Source organism: Anastrepha ludens, chromosome 4 (assembly GCF_028408465.1).
Source record: "Anastrepha ludens isolate Willacy chromosome 4, idAnaLude1.1, whole genome shotgun sequence".
Classification (NCBI taxonomy): Eukaryota; Metazoa; Arthropoda; class Insecta; order Diptera; family Tephritidae; genus Anastrepha; species Anastrepha ludens.
Genome location: NC_071500.1, coordinates 41,942,194 through 41,954,206, shown reverse-complemented (window position 1 = coordinate 41,954,206; position 12,013 = coordinate 41,942,194).

Here is a 12,013-nt window from a genome sequence, read left to right as displayed (position 1 = left end):
CACTTTAGACACTGAGGTGGTGGTGATGACAACAATAAGCAGTTTTTAGTTAGCAGTGACTAATTACATTGTAAGCTTGAAAGAGATTAGTTGATTTGCCTATTTAGACCAAAGTAGATATATTTTTCACTTATATGAAATTACTGTAAAATTAAGATACTATACAAATCACAAAGGGAAGCTACTCAGTTATATCCTGAGGTTAGAACAAAAGTGAGTAGCTTGCTGGGCCCTCTTGTAACGTATGATAATGACAATGGAAGCACTTATTGGATATTCATCTGCCTTACAGGGTAACAAGCAGCGTACAAGTTCGAACCAGCGAAGGATTGGTGAGCGCACAACACCTGTAATACACATCTTTTAGCTTAACGAGAATTTAGGATAAGATAAAATAGTATATAATACATCGTGAGCTCTTAGTTGTCAGAGCGGAAGTGAAATTTTCTCGCCTTTGAGGCTGCTAAGGAAATTATGAAAATTAGCAAGCCGTCGGATGCCATAGCTGAATAGGTTGATGCGTGACTACCATTCAAAAGTGCACAGGCTCGATGCACCGGGCTCGAAACACTAAATGAGAGAAACATTTTTTTTTTCATAACGGTCGCTCCACGGCAGGCAATGGTAAACCCCCGAGTGCATATCTACCAGGAAAAAGCTTCTCATAAGAAACCATCTACCATGCGGGGGCGGCATAAAAATGTAGGCCGCTCCATTTATGGAATAACATTAAAACGAATAGCATAAATAGCCGAAGGAGCTCGGCCAAACACCTAACGTAGGGGATGTTTTTTTTTTCTTTATTCACTACTCTCGGGAGCATAGTGCGTCGACAAGACTTGCATTGCGTTGGTTTCGTTAATCTATTTGATTTCTGACGGGGTAGATGATTAGCCTACCGCTACCAGTCCTAAATAGTGGGAATGCCCACCTGTCGTTGCTTAAGAACAACGCCTTCTTACTGCTTGGAGCACCATCTGTGCTTCACACTTTTCTGACGAAGGATCGCACAGCTTATTGAGGACTTCGCTAAATTGAGTGTGTCTGCGCTATTACCGCGGTTGCCCGCTTCTTCTTGCTGGCGCCACTGATGCAATGTGTAACTATTTGTTTTTGCTTGTTTTAGCAGCTACAATGCAAATAATGCGCTAACTATTGTGCGTGATGAAATGGATAAGGTTTTTGGGTTGGAGGAATGAGATTTTGTTTGTTTTTTTTTTTTGTTTTAGAAACAGGGAAAGTAGGTAAATTTGGAAAAGTGCAAGGACCGTGCGGGATTCGAACCCACAACCTCTGGGATGGTTAGTGCACCTACGATAGAGCTAGACTACCGAGGCTACGTAGGAGGATGTAAGTGCCAAATATATATATCAGAGTGGTGTTTTTACGCGATATGGGTAAAAGCAAATATCTTTCCTATGCCAAAAAAAGTTCTGGCTCCTATTCCTACAGATTAGTATTGTATTAATGTTTTTGACCTAGTGTTACACGATGCGGCCAAAGGTTGCTTCTATGAGCGCTGCCCCTGCCACGATATAAAAATCTTGCTTGGCGACTTCACCTTGGCATTAGGCAAGAAAGGAATTTTTAGTCCCGGAGTTAGAAAATTTAGTCTGCACAACGAAACTTTCGGTAACAGACAGACGCTGATCGACTTCGCAGGAGCTCAAAACATGGTAGTTTGCAGCACCAGATTTTATCATAAACAAATACACCATGCCACATATTTGGATGTACTCTCATCGAAATGTGCGAAACTAGATTGATCATGTTACAGTGGATAGAAGAGAGAATGTTTCAGATATACGTACGATCCGAGGACCCAACATCGACTTGCATCGATCCAAATATGCACATGCCTCTGGTCAGCACAAAACCCATATCTATCAACGCAAAGAATGCGCGACATCGGGAAGCAACCGCAACAGATAGCCAAAAGATTCGCCACACGACTCTCAGCCCGCCTCGTTCTTTACGTACCGCCACCAAAAAAGAAATTGGATTTTGGCGAGTCCGAAAAAACAACTGATACGACGTAATAGTCCTACTCAAGGGCTACGACGCCAGTGGTGCTAACTCAGGTTAGTGTTGTTCGAAACTTCCCGTAAACGAAACCAAACAAAAAAAAGGGAGAAGGACGCGAAGCGTTTTGAGGCGGTATTTTTATGCACGCATTCGAAAGGGCCGAAATTATCATACGTCTCGGCTGCAAAAGTAATTAAAAAATCAAAAAAATTTGTTTTGATGTAGAATCAGCGATATAAGGTGCACAAAAATGTTGATGACTTTTCCAACTTTTTAAGCGGGACCCTTTACTCTCAGAAAAACAGATTGAGAAGCAACAAAACAAGAAAATGGCGTCACAGTAATTGACTGGCCTTCCCAGCCCCCAGACGTCAACCCCATTGAAAATGTGTGGGGAATTATGAAAACGCATCTTGTCGGAAGGCCAGTCCACGATTTAAAGCAACTCGTGCGTCAAGGGGGGAGCCTGGTTTATGAGGTCTAAAATTTGCATCTCTTTGCGACTTTTTTTTTTAAGGAAAAAATTGCTTTAGCACTGCAAAGTTTTTTCTATCTTTTAATGAACATTTAAAAAGTATAAAAAATATTTGTACTGGTTAAAATAAGTTGAGAAAATTGTTAAACATAGAAATTAGTAGAGCGCTGCAACGCTGGAGTTTCCAACTGGCGTACAAGATACAGCTCGTAATTATTATCTAAAGCAAAAAATTCAAATGGATTTCTAATTATCATGACTTTTTATTCTAGATGAACTAAGAAAACTGAGAGAAATTCCAAAATTTCAACTTTTTGGAGGTTTTAAAGAAAAAAATGCCTTTCTATAAAAAAAAAATTCACTTCAACTTGGTATAAAAATCTATCTTGGTTTTTTATATATTTTGTTAGTTCAAATAGAAGAGAATTTAAGAAGGGAACAAACTATGATTCATTTCAAAAGGTTCGCTAGTTTTTTTCATTCATGTACGCTAATTCAAAGAAATCATAAAAATGAAAAGTCGAGAAAAGAAGATAAAGTTTGTACTACAGCTGTCCGGTCACAGCGTAACTACCTAATGCTAGCCTACCTTTGGCTTTGTATCTACGGAAATATTGAGAATTAGGCTCTGTAACTTTGTGTGAATATTCTGAAATATATTAGGAATCGCTTAAAATGAAAAAAAAAAAGTTGCCGAGAAGATGTCAGGCGATACTCGACGACGATGGAGACTACACAGCTTATTGAGTAATTGCGACTCATAGTTTTGAACATACTTTTATGTAAAAAAATTTTAAATATATATATTTTATACTCCATGAATAATCACTGTTCCTTTGTTCAGCACTACACTAGTTAATGATCTAGTGAATTAGAAACATGTCATTAACTAGTGTAGTGCTGTTATAAATGCTAGTTTGTCAACTGACGTATCGTCGATGCAGAGGCTGATAACTCAGATTTAGAAATAATTAATTATTTTTTAACTAAGAGCCAAACCATTCAATGTAAAATAGGCCGCTGAATCCGAATATTTACTAAAAATAACAAAATCAATTATCTTTAATTTGATATCAGACATCTTTATGATCTACCTTTTCTTCTTTAATCCAAAGCACTTATTTTCCAATAGAAAGGCCAAAGGTATACAAAAGTTTAATATAGATTTTTAGTCTCAGCAACCGAGCTTAGATAAGGATTGGAGGATCTGATTCTTAAGTTGTTTGGCTGCGTTTAACAAGCAGGTTTGCCACAGGTTTACTACTCTTGAGTCACAGGCAATATTTATTTATTTATTTATACTCGTAAGCATTCAATTTCCCACACACACACTCTCCTTCATCCTGGTTGGTTGGTTTAAGGGTGACCCCGCATCGGAGTGCCACATAGACCGCAAGTTGGGTCCGTTGTGTTGCCCTAGAGCTCATTATGTTACATGATTTCCCCACCTAACCGAGATTTTTATTGTGGATTTTGGTCAAAGATATTAATTCGTTTCGAGAATTTGATGAGAGATTCGATTTTCAGGCTCGAGAGTACTGAAAGATTGTCAATTGTTGGAGAGCCAAGAAGAGCGAGGCGACTTCTGGCTAGACCGGGACAACTGCACAGCAAATGTCTACTCGATACTTCTTCATCTTCGTCCTCGCAGTATCTGCACAGGTCGTTCTGAGGAACCCCGAGCCGACGTGCGTGAGTGCCCAACAGGCAGTGGCCGGTGATAAGAGATATTATATGCCTTAGTTCGTGTTTCGAAAGACTTATAAGGGTTTTCGTCTGATTCAGATTGTAGGATGGCCAGATTTGTCTGGTCGTAACGCAAGTAGTTTCCACTCTCCACCTCCGATCAGCAATGATGTGAAATTCTCGATCAATGAGCAATTTACATGTTGAGAGCGGAATGTGGATTGTGGGTAAGTTACTAACATTTGATTGCGCAGCTCCGGCTCTTGCGAGCTCATCAGCTTTGCAGTTACCTTCGAATCCACTGTGACCCGGTATCCAGATAACTTGGACAGAATTCTGAACACTTATCTCGTTAAGAGATAAGAGACAGGATCGAACCACATCTGAGTGGGTATAAGAGGAGCTGAGTGCTCGAACGGCCGCTTGACTGTCGGTGAAAAAGCGGATATCCTCTAGTGATATTCTATTTTCTAAGAGAGTTTTCGCAGCATACCAGATAGCGCATACTTCCGCTTGGAATACGCTACAGTAGTCGGGTAATCTAAATGATAGATTGATGTGAGGGGAATTGGAAAAGATTCCAAATCCCACTTTGCCGTCTTGTTTTGAACCATCTGTATATATAGTCAGAGGGCCATTGATTTCGGTTAGATTTGTCTTCCATTCTTCCCTAGTTGGGAGTGAACAGGAGAATAGCAAGGGTGGTGATGGAAGACTTACATGATAGTCTGTGTCAGAAGAGATAACAGTGTTCCTGTTCAGTATGGCCGAATGGCCAAGATACTTATTCCATTTCGATATAGCATTCATGCGTGTCGCTGCTTTCGCTGCAATCGCTTTGCCAGCCAGATCGATAGGGAACAAGTGAAGCAACGTATTTAGAGCCTTAGTAGGTGTTGTACTTAAGCATCCTGTTATCAGGAGGCAGGCTGTTCTTTGAACTCGATCAATTGTGGCTACTCTACACCGTTTTTCGAGTGCTGTCCACCATACAACCACACCGTAGAAGAGTATCGGTTTGATGATCGAGGTATATATCCAATAAATGATCCGAGGTGAAAAACCCCAGGTTTTGCCTATAGCTTTCTTGCAAGTATAAAGAGCTATGAAAGCTTTTTTGCATCTGTTTTCGATGTTCAATTTCCAACTCAACTTCCTATCTAGAATAACTCCTAGATATTTAGCTGAATCAGATAGGAGTAATGATTCCCCTTTTAAGGTTATTGTTTGCAGTGGAGGAGATTGTTGTTTCCTATTGAAGAGAACAAGATCTGTCTTTGCTGGATTCGCATTTAGTCCGCACTCGGTGCACCATTTTGACAGAATATTGATTGAGCGTTGCATGAGCTCAGTAAGAGTATTCAGGTGTTTGCCTGACACGCAGAGAGCAATATCATCTGCATAGGCTACAACCTTGCAGCCTGCTTTTTCGAGATTTCGGAGCAAACTGTTTACAGCGAGATTCCAGAGAAGGGGTGAAAGTACTCCGCCTTGAGGAGTGCCTTTGACGGCGTACATTCTCATGCGGCTTAACCCAAGCTCTGAAGTGATTATTCTACTTTGGAGCATTTGTTCGATCATCTTACGGATGGAGTAATTAATACCCAATTTGGCAATTTCAGACAAAATAGCGTTGGGTTCAATATTATTAAAAGCACCTTCTATGTCCATAAATGCGACAAGAGAGTACTCCTTATTGTGAAGGGAAGTTTCCACTGTTTGCACCAGTGAATGAAGTGCCGTTTCAGTCGATTTCCCTTTAGTGTAGGCATGTTGTGCCTCTGAGATCAACTTAGTATCAAGTTGGGTTTTGATTTGCTCATCTAAGACTTTTTCAAAAGCCTTTAAGCAAAAAGAGGTTAGGCTAATGGGCCTGAAGTCGTTTGGTTTACAGTGTGAAGGCTTCCCCGTTTTCGGAATGAATACTACCTTCGATTTCTTCCAAATTGTCGGAAGATAAGACAGATTTAAACACTTGTTAAAGATCCTGGTTAACCAAGGCAGTAGAATTTCTAGTCCTTCTTGAAGTTCTGCTGGAATGATGTTGTCAGGACCTGGTGATTTAAATTTTTTAAAGCTTAGTATTGCTGTAGAGATGCTATTAGAGCTGATTAGATCTGATCTATTCCCATAATTACTCTGAAAAGTGCTGGGAAGTGCAGGTAAGTTGGCAACACAGCCTGGAAAGTGAGATTCTAGAAGTATTCTAAGAGTGTGGTCAGTTGAAGTAGTCCAAGTTCCATCTTGAGTCATGATAAAACTGGGAGAGACTGGGTTTGAAGCAAGAATCTTGCGTAGTCTGCTTACTTCTGAGGTGTTTTCTAATTCTTGAGTGTATGATCGCCAGGATGTGCGTTTTGCACTTCTGACAGCTTTCTTAAAGTCTTTGAGACATTGTCGATATTCTTCCCATTCGTCTGTTATTTTAGATTGGTTAAAGAGTTTCCGAGTTCGATTGCGAAGTTCTGAGATTTCTGGAGTCCACCAAAAAGGTTTATGCTTACCTCCTGTTTTTGTCAGGGGACAAGATTGTCGTGCTGCGCTTTGACACGTCTTCGTTATCATGTTGACAGCGTTTTCGATATCGTTTTTATTTGCCATTTCAAACTGCCTGATATCAGGAAGTCCATTGGCAAGATGTTCTTTATATTCATCCTGCTGCAGCCATTAACAAAACATTACAAAAACCATTGCTAGCTACGTTCAAGTAATTGTCCGACAACAGCTAACACCGAAGGAAAAATTAATTGCAATGTTTTACTTTAGAAAGTGAAATATGTATATAGCTGTGTAGGTGCTTATACATGCATATGTATGCACTCCTAATGCGAATAATATGATTTCGAAGTACGATAATGAATTTTTCATACAGTAATTTTCAACAAGAAGACTTTTCAACTTCAAAAAGTTCAAGTTTCAAGTGCAACAAAATGCGAGCTCAACAAAAGACGCATAAAAACGTAGCACAAAAGAAGCAGCGACTGAAAGCGTGACGGAGTAGAGGACGGGGGGAATGGGAACATGTGTAATTTAGCATTGGACACACATGTTCTTATTTGTCGGTGCAGGTTATTTCCTGCAATTCAATACCTCAGCACATTCATTCATTTGTTCATTTGTTTTACTTTTGTGTGCTACAAAATAACAAACAAAAACAGGCACAAGGATCACTCCTTCTAAATCCCTGCAGGCGTCATTTGTAAATGAAATATTCTTCTTGAGTCGCGTTTTGCTTTTATTTTCCTTATTTCACTGTAATCCTCAGCTGAGTTCCTTTTTTCGCCGCCACCTTTGCGTAGCCTTTACGATTTGCTTTTTGTTCAAAAGTTGTTAATGTGCTTTGGTTTTTACTGCTTCAGGGTCTTCGCAGAATGTTAATGTCGCTTATTGTGCATATGTATATACAATACATACATGATGTGTATGAACGTAAATACGTTGTAAGGCCAAGAGGAATGCTGTCTAGCACAAAACTACGCACACTTTTGAGCAAAAGGTTGAAAACAATATTTGAGGGGTGCAAGCGTAAATAGCAGGCGACACTCAACGGGTTATTGCCAACATTTTGCGTAAAAGTGTTAAACAACCAGAATAGCTGCATATGTTGCCGCTGGCGTATTGCAACTTTCAGCAGAAAATAAAACCAGAACAGGTGCCGGAAAAATAATTACTAAACAATATACCAGGCTTTATGGTTACGTGAGGAACGACCACGAAAAAGTTTAAGCATTTTCAATTAAGGAAGACTGAATGCGGTCCAAACGGAACTTTATATACACGCGCATATTTTAATTAAATTTAATTCGAGCTGGCTGTAAATTTGTGCAATCAAACAAACTCAAACTCAGCGAAAGTTATAGCTTTTAAAATCAAAGCGTTTCATTTCTCATTTTCGTATCTCAATACTACAAAGTACAGCTCATATGTATGCCAGGCCACAGAAATAAAGCAGGAAACTCCAAAGCCGATGAACTTACTCGAATTGGTACAACTCTTGATATCCAATTGGATAAGACGCTGATACCTATGATTATAGCCACTTATGAATTACTAATAGATAGGGAAACCATCAACGTGGTAAATGTAATACAATTTGGCAAAGCCTCACTAGAGGTCGCTCAAAATGCCTATTGAGATTCAATAGAGTAGTTACAAAAAACATCATAGGGCTATTAACTGGTTATTGTTTAATAGGTAACCACGTCAGAAGATTAGGACTCCCATGCTACGATTTTTGTAGAAACTGTCTTAACATAGAAGAACAGAAGAATAGGTCAGTCACCAGTCAGACACCACCTATGGGAGTGTGAAGGCTTAGTCAGAAGGAGGATATAGCAGATATAGCGCATCTTAAGCTAATGAAGCTTTGCTCGTTTATAGAAGCTGCAGGATGGTTTAAAAAAGAACCCATAGTGTAAGGATAAGTTCCAGTGGTATTCACACAATGTACTATCTAAGTATGTTAATGCGACAGCCACCCTACCTAACTACATCCCAGCGATGGATGGTGATTTAGTCTTAATATAAAAAAGTGGGCTTGCTTTTTATCCGAGCACGATAATATTTTTGTCAGATCAAAGTGAAGTTGCATGGAGTGACATGTGAACAATGTCTTTGCGAGTTTTATTAAGGGGTCCCTGTGGTCTAGAGCTCGAAAATTTTAGGGTATTTTCAGGAATTTTTTTATACAATAAGAAAATGAAAAACAATATTTAAATTTTTCAGGATTTTTATTTAACTTCTTTTACATACAAAAATTAAAAAAAAAAATTTTATTTTAATAATTTTAACACTAACCGTACCGCGCCCGGTCAAATGACTGGTTACAAAATTGAATTAAAGGCTGCACTTATAATCTCTTGTTTCCTTTGTATTATATAATGCCAAAAAATGAAAATGTAATATATGATTTATTATTATGTTGTTATTTGAAAATATTAATTATGTATTAGAAAAAATTAAAAATTTGTTTTGAAAAAACAATTATTTCATAACCGGTCAAATGACCGGTTGCGGTATACGTGATACACCTGTACGGTTGGTGTTAAAAATGGCGCTGAATTTCGCCCTACCGAAAAATTGGACCTGGACGGTGTTGTCAATTTTGGCTCTTCTATTTATCTGAAACGCAAAAACCAAAGAAATTATTAATCAGTATGACTGTAACAACGTCCCGCTATTAGAATAAGAGGTAACAATTTGACAAAATGGCGCGGTTTTGAATTTCACAATATAAAAATCGTTTTTTGTTTTTTAGTTTTTTAATCAAAGAATACGAAATAATTGATGTAATAATAAAATTCTTGTACGGGCGATAGCCATTGATGTTGTGAAAAATATATAAAAATTGCTCACGATTGCGACAAAGCCAGGCCGAAAAAAGTCGTTTGGAGCGCGCGGACCACTCTCTTACCTAGTTAATGTAAAAGCTATAATATTAGTAATTATCGCATGAAATTTTCACAGTATATTCTTAAGATACTTTCGAAATGTCGAAAAAACAAAAAATCGATTTTTTTAAATTTCTAGACCAATTAAGTAATTTGGCGATTTACTCGCATTTATATAAAAGTTGGCGTGGCGCCGTCCATTTTTTTAAATTTTGCTTGTGTTGTATTCACATATTTCATTGGGTACATTACTTGTTTCACAGATATCGAGTTTTTTTTCTTTTTTGAAAACGACATGTGGGACGGACATGAATAAATCGACTCGTCTCATGATTCTGAGCCCTCTCTCATTTCCGATATATATGTCTATATCCACCTCGATATTTATTAAAAACACAAAATGGATGATTAATTTTGTGCCAGTCCTCAAATGATTCCTCGTCATCTTCCAGTGACTCAAAGTAATATTTAGTCTCAGTCCCAGGAATACCTATTGGAAAATTTTCAGTTAGTGCACTCCCCATAATGGAGCGTTGAGACTTTGTTAGCCTCAGGAGTTCCCTTGAACACGATGTGCGCATGGTCAGAAAGATCTCGCAACCTTACAAGTCCATATTCTTTGTTCAGTGCTCGCCGACTTGATGGAAAGGCTATTTATTCAAGTGAAGACCATAGGTAGTCAAGAGAACCCCAATCCTATACTTATACGGAAATACGTCCTCGCAGATCCAGTCTTGCCCGCTTATCAGCAAAGCAGTTTCCTGCAATGTGCTTGTGATTATATAACAATTTAAGAAAATGTGAAATGATGCGACTTCTAAAGCGAATAAATATTTTTTACGACAAAATAAATGTTCACGCAATATTGAATGTGAAGCCCAAGTATAGCTTACTTTTACCTTCCAAAACCACTATTACCCCTTTTACCAAGGAAAGGGTTCTAAATATACCCACCCTGGGAATAAGGGAATAAGGGAATAAATAGAATAAAAGTACCTCTAAAGGAAGACGTTAAATATCTAGCACTTATCTTGGATAAAAAACTCACTTAGGACACCCACCTCAACTAAGTAATAAAAAAGCCAACAATAAGCCATTCTAAAATGCCTTTCTGGATCTACACCCAAATGGTAAGACCTATTGTACTATATGGAGCTTTGGTATGATGGGTTAAAACAAATCAAACTACTGCTATATCAAAACTTTCTAAACTACAAAGGCTGGTGTGCCTAAGCATAACAGGGGCCATGAGAACTATCCGAACTGCTAGCATGGAAGCGCTTTTAAATTTACCACCGCTACATTTAGTAATACAAGAGGAAGCTACTATGTACGCGCTCTCTTTTCATATAAAAGAAAAACTTAAACCAGGAGATCTTACTGTGCACACTCAATATATTGAACAGGGTTCAACATACAGTATGCATAACCCAGGCGAATGACCGCATGAAACCCGTACTCAATTTTATAAAGGGATACAAAATTATCTTCTCCTCTAGGGAAGAGTGGAACACTAACCCAACATGGATAAATGAATGACTCACAAAAATGGTACACAGATGGTTCCAAAATGCTCCAAGGAGTAGGAGCAGAAATAGTGGGGCCTAGAGCACACAAATCCACAATTTTCCATGCGGAGCTCTTCCCCATAATGGAAACAGTGGAAATAATATCCTAAAGAGGGTTCGAGAAAGTAAAAATTAAAATAATTTCGGGCAGCCAATAGCATGAATAGCTTCACATTGAGGTCAAAAGCCCTTATAGAGTGTTACAATGCACTCAATAAACTGGCCACTCCTAATCAGGTCTCACTGCTTTGGGTACCAGGACATGAGGGACAGGAAGGAAACGAAAGAACAGACTTTTATGCCAAAAAAGAGGCAGAAGAGCTTTGTATTGGACCAACCCCATTTTTCGGCTTTAACAAAAATAATATAAATCAGGAAACCAAAAAATGGATTCAAACGAAAATCAGAGAGCACTGGAACAGCAAAAGCGGCCTTAATAACGCCAAAAAATTTTTGAACCAGACAAAAAAGAGCCTCAGATTACTCTGTGGAGCACTTTGCCTGTAATAAATACTTTAACACAATCGGGTTATCTAGTGGGTTATGCAGGTTCTGCTGTAATGAATATATATACCAACTGTGAGGTATTAGGCCACAGGAGACACAGAATCCTGGGTTTGTACCTTCTAGAGGAGGAAGACCTACAATTGCTCCCTCTTAAGAAGCTGGTTCGATTCCTCGGTATACTAAATAATTATAATTAAGTAATTAGGGGCGTCCTGCGAGAACACGGTTAATTACAAAAAGCCATTGAAAAATGGGGACAGATGATATTTCCTCTTCATTGAAGAGAGTTTATCGGTACACTCTGTTTAGTTTAATCCACGCCGAAAGGCAAAAGTATTAATATTGAAACAACTGTAGGCTTA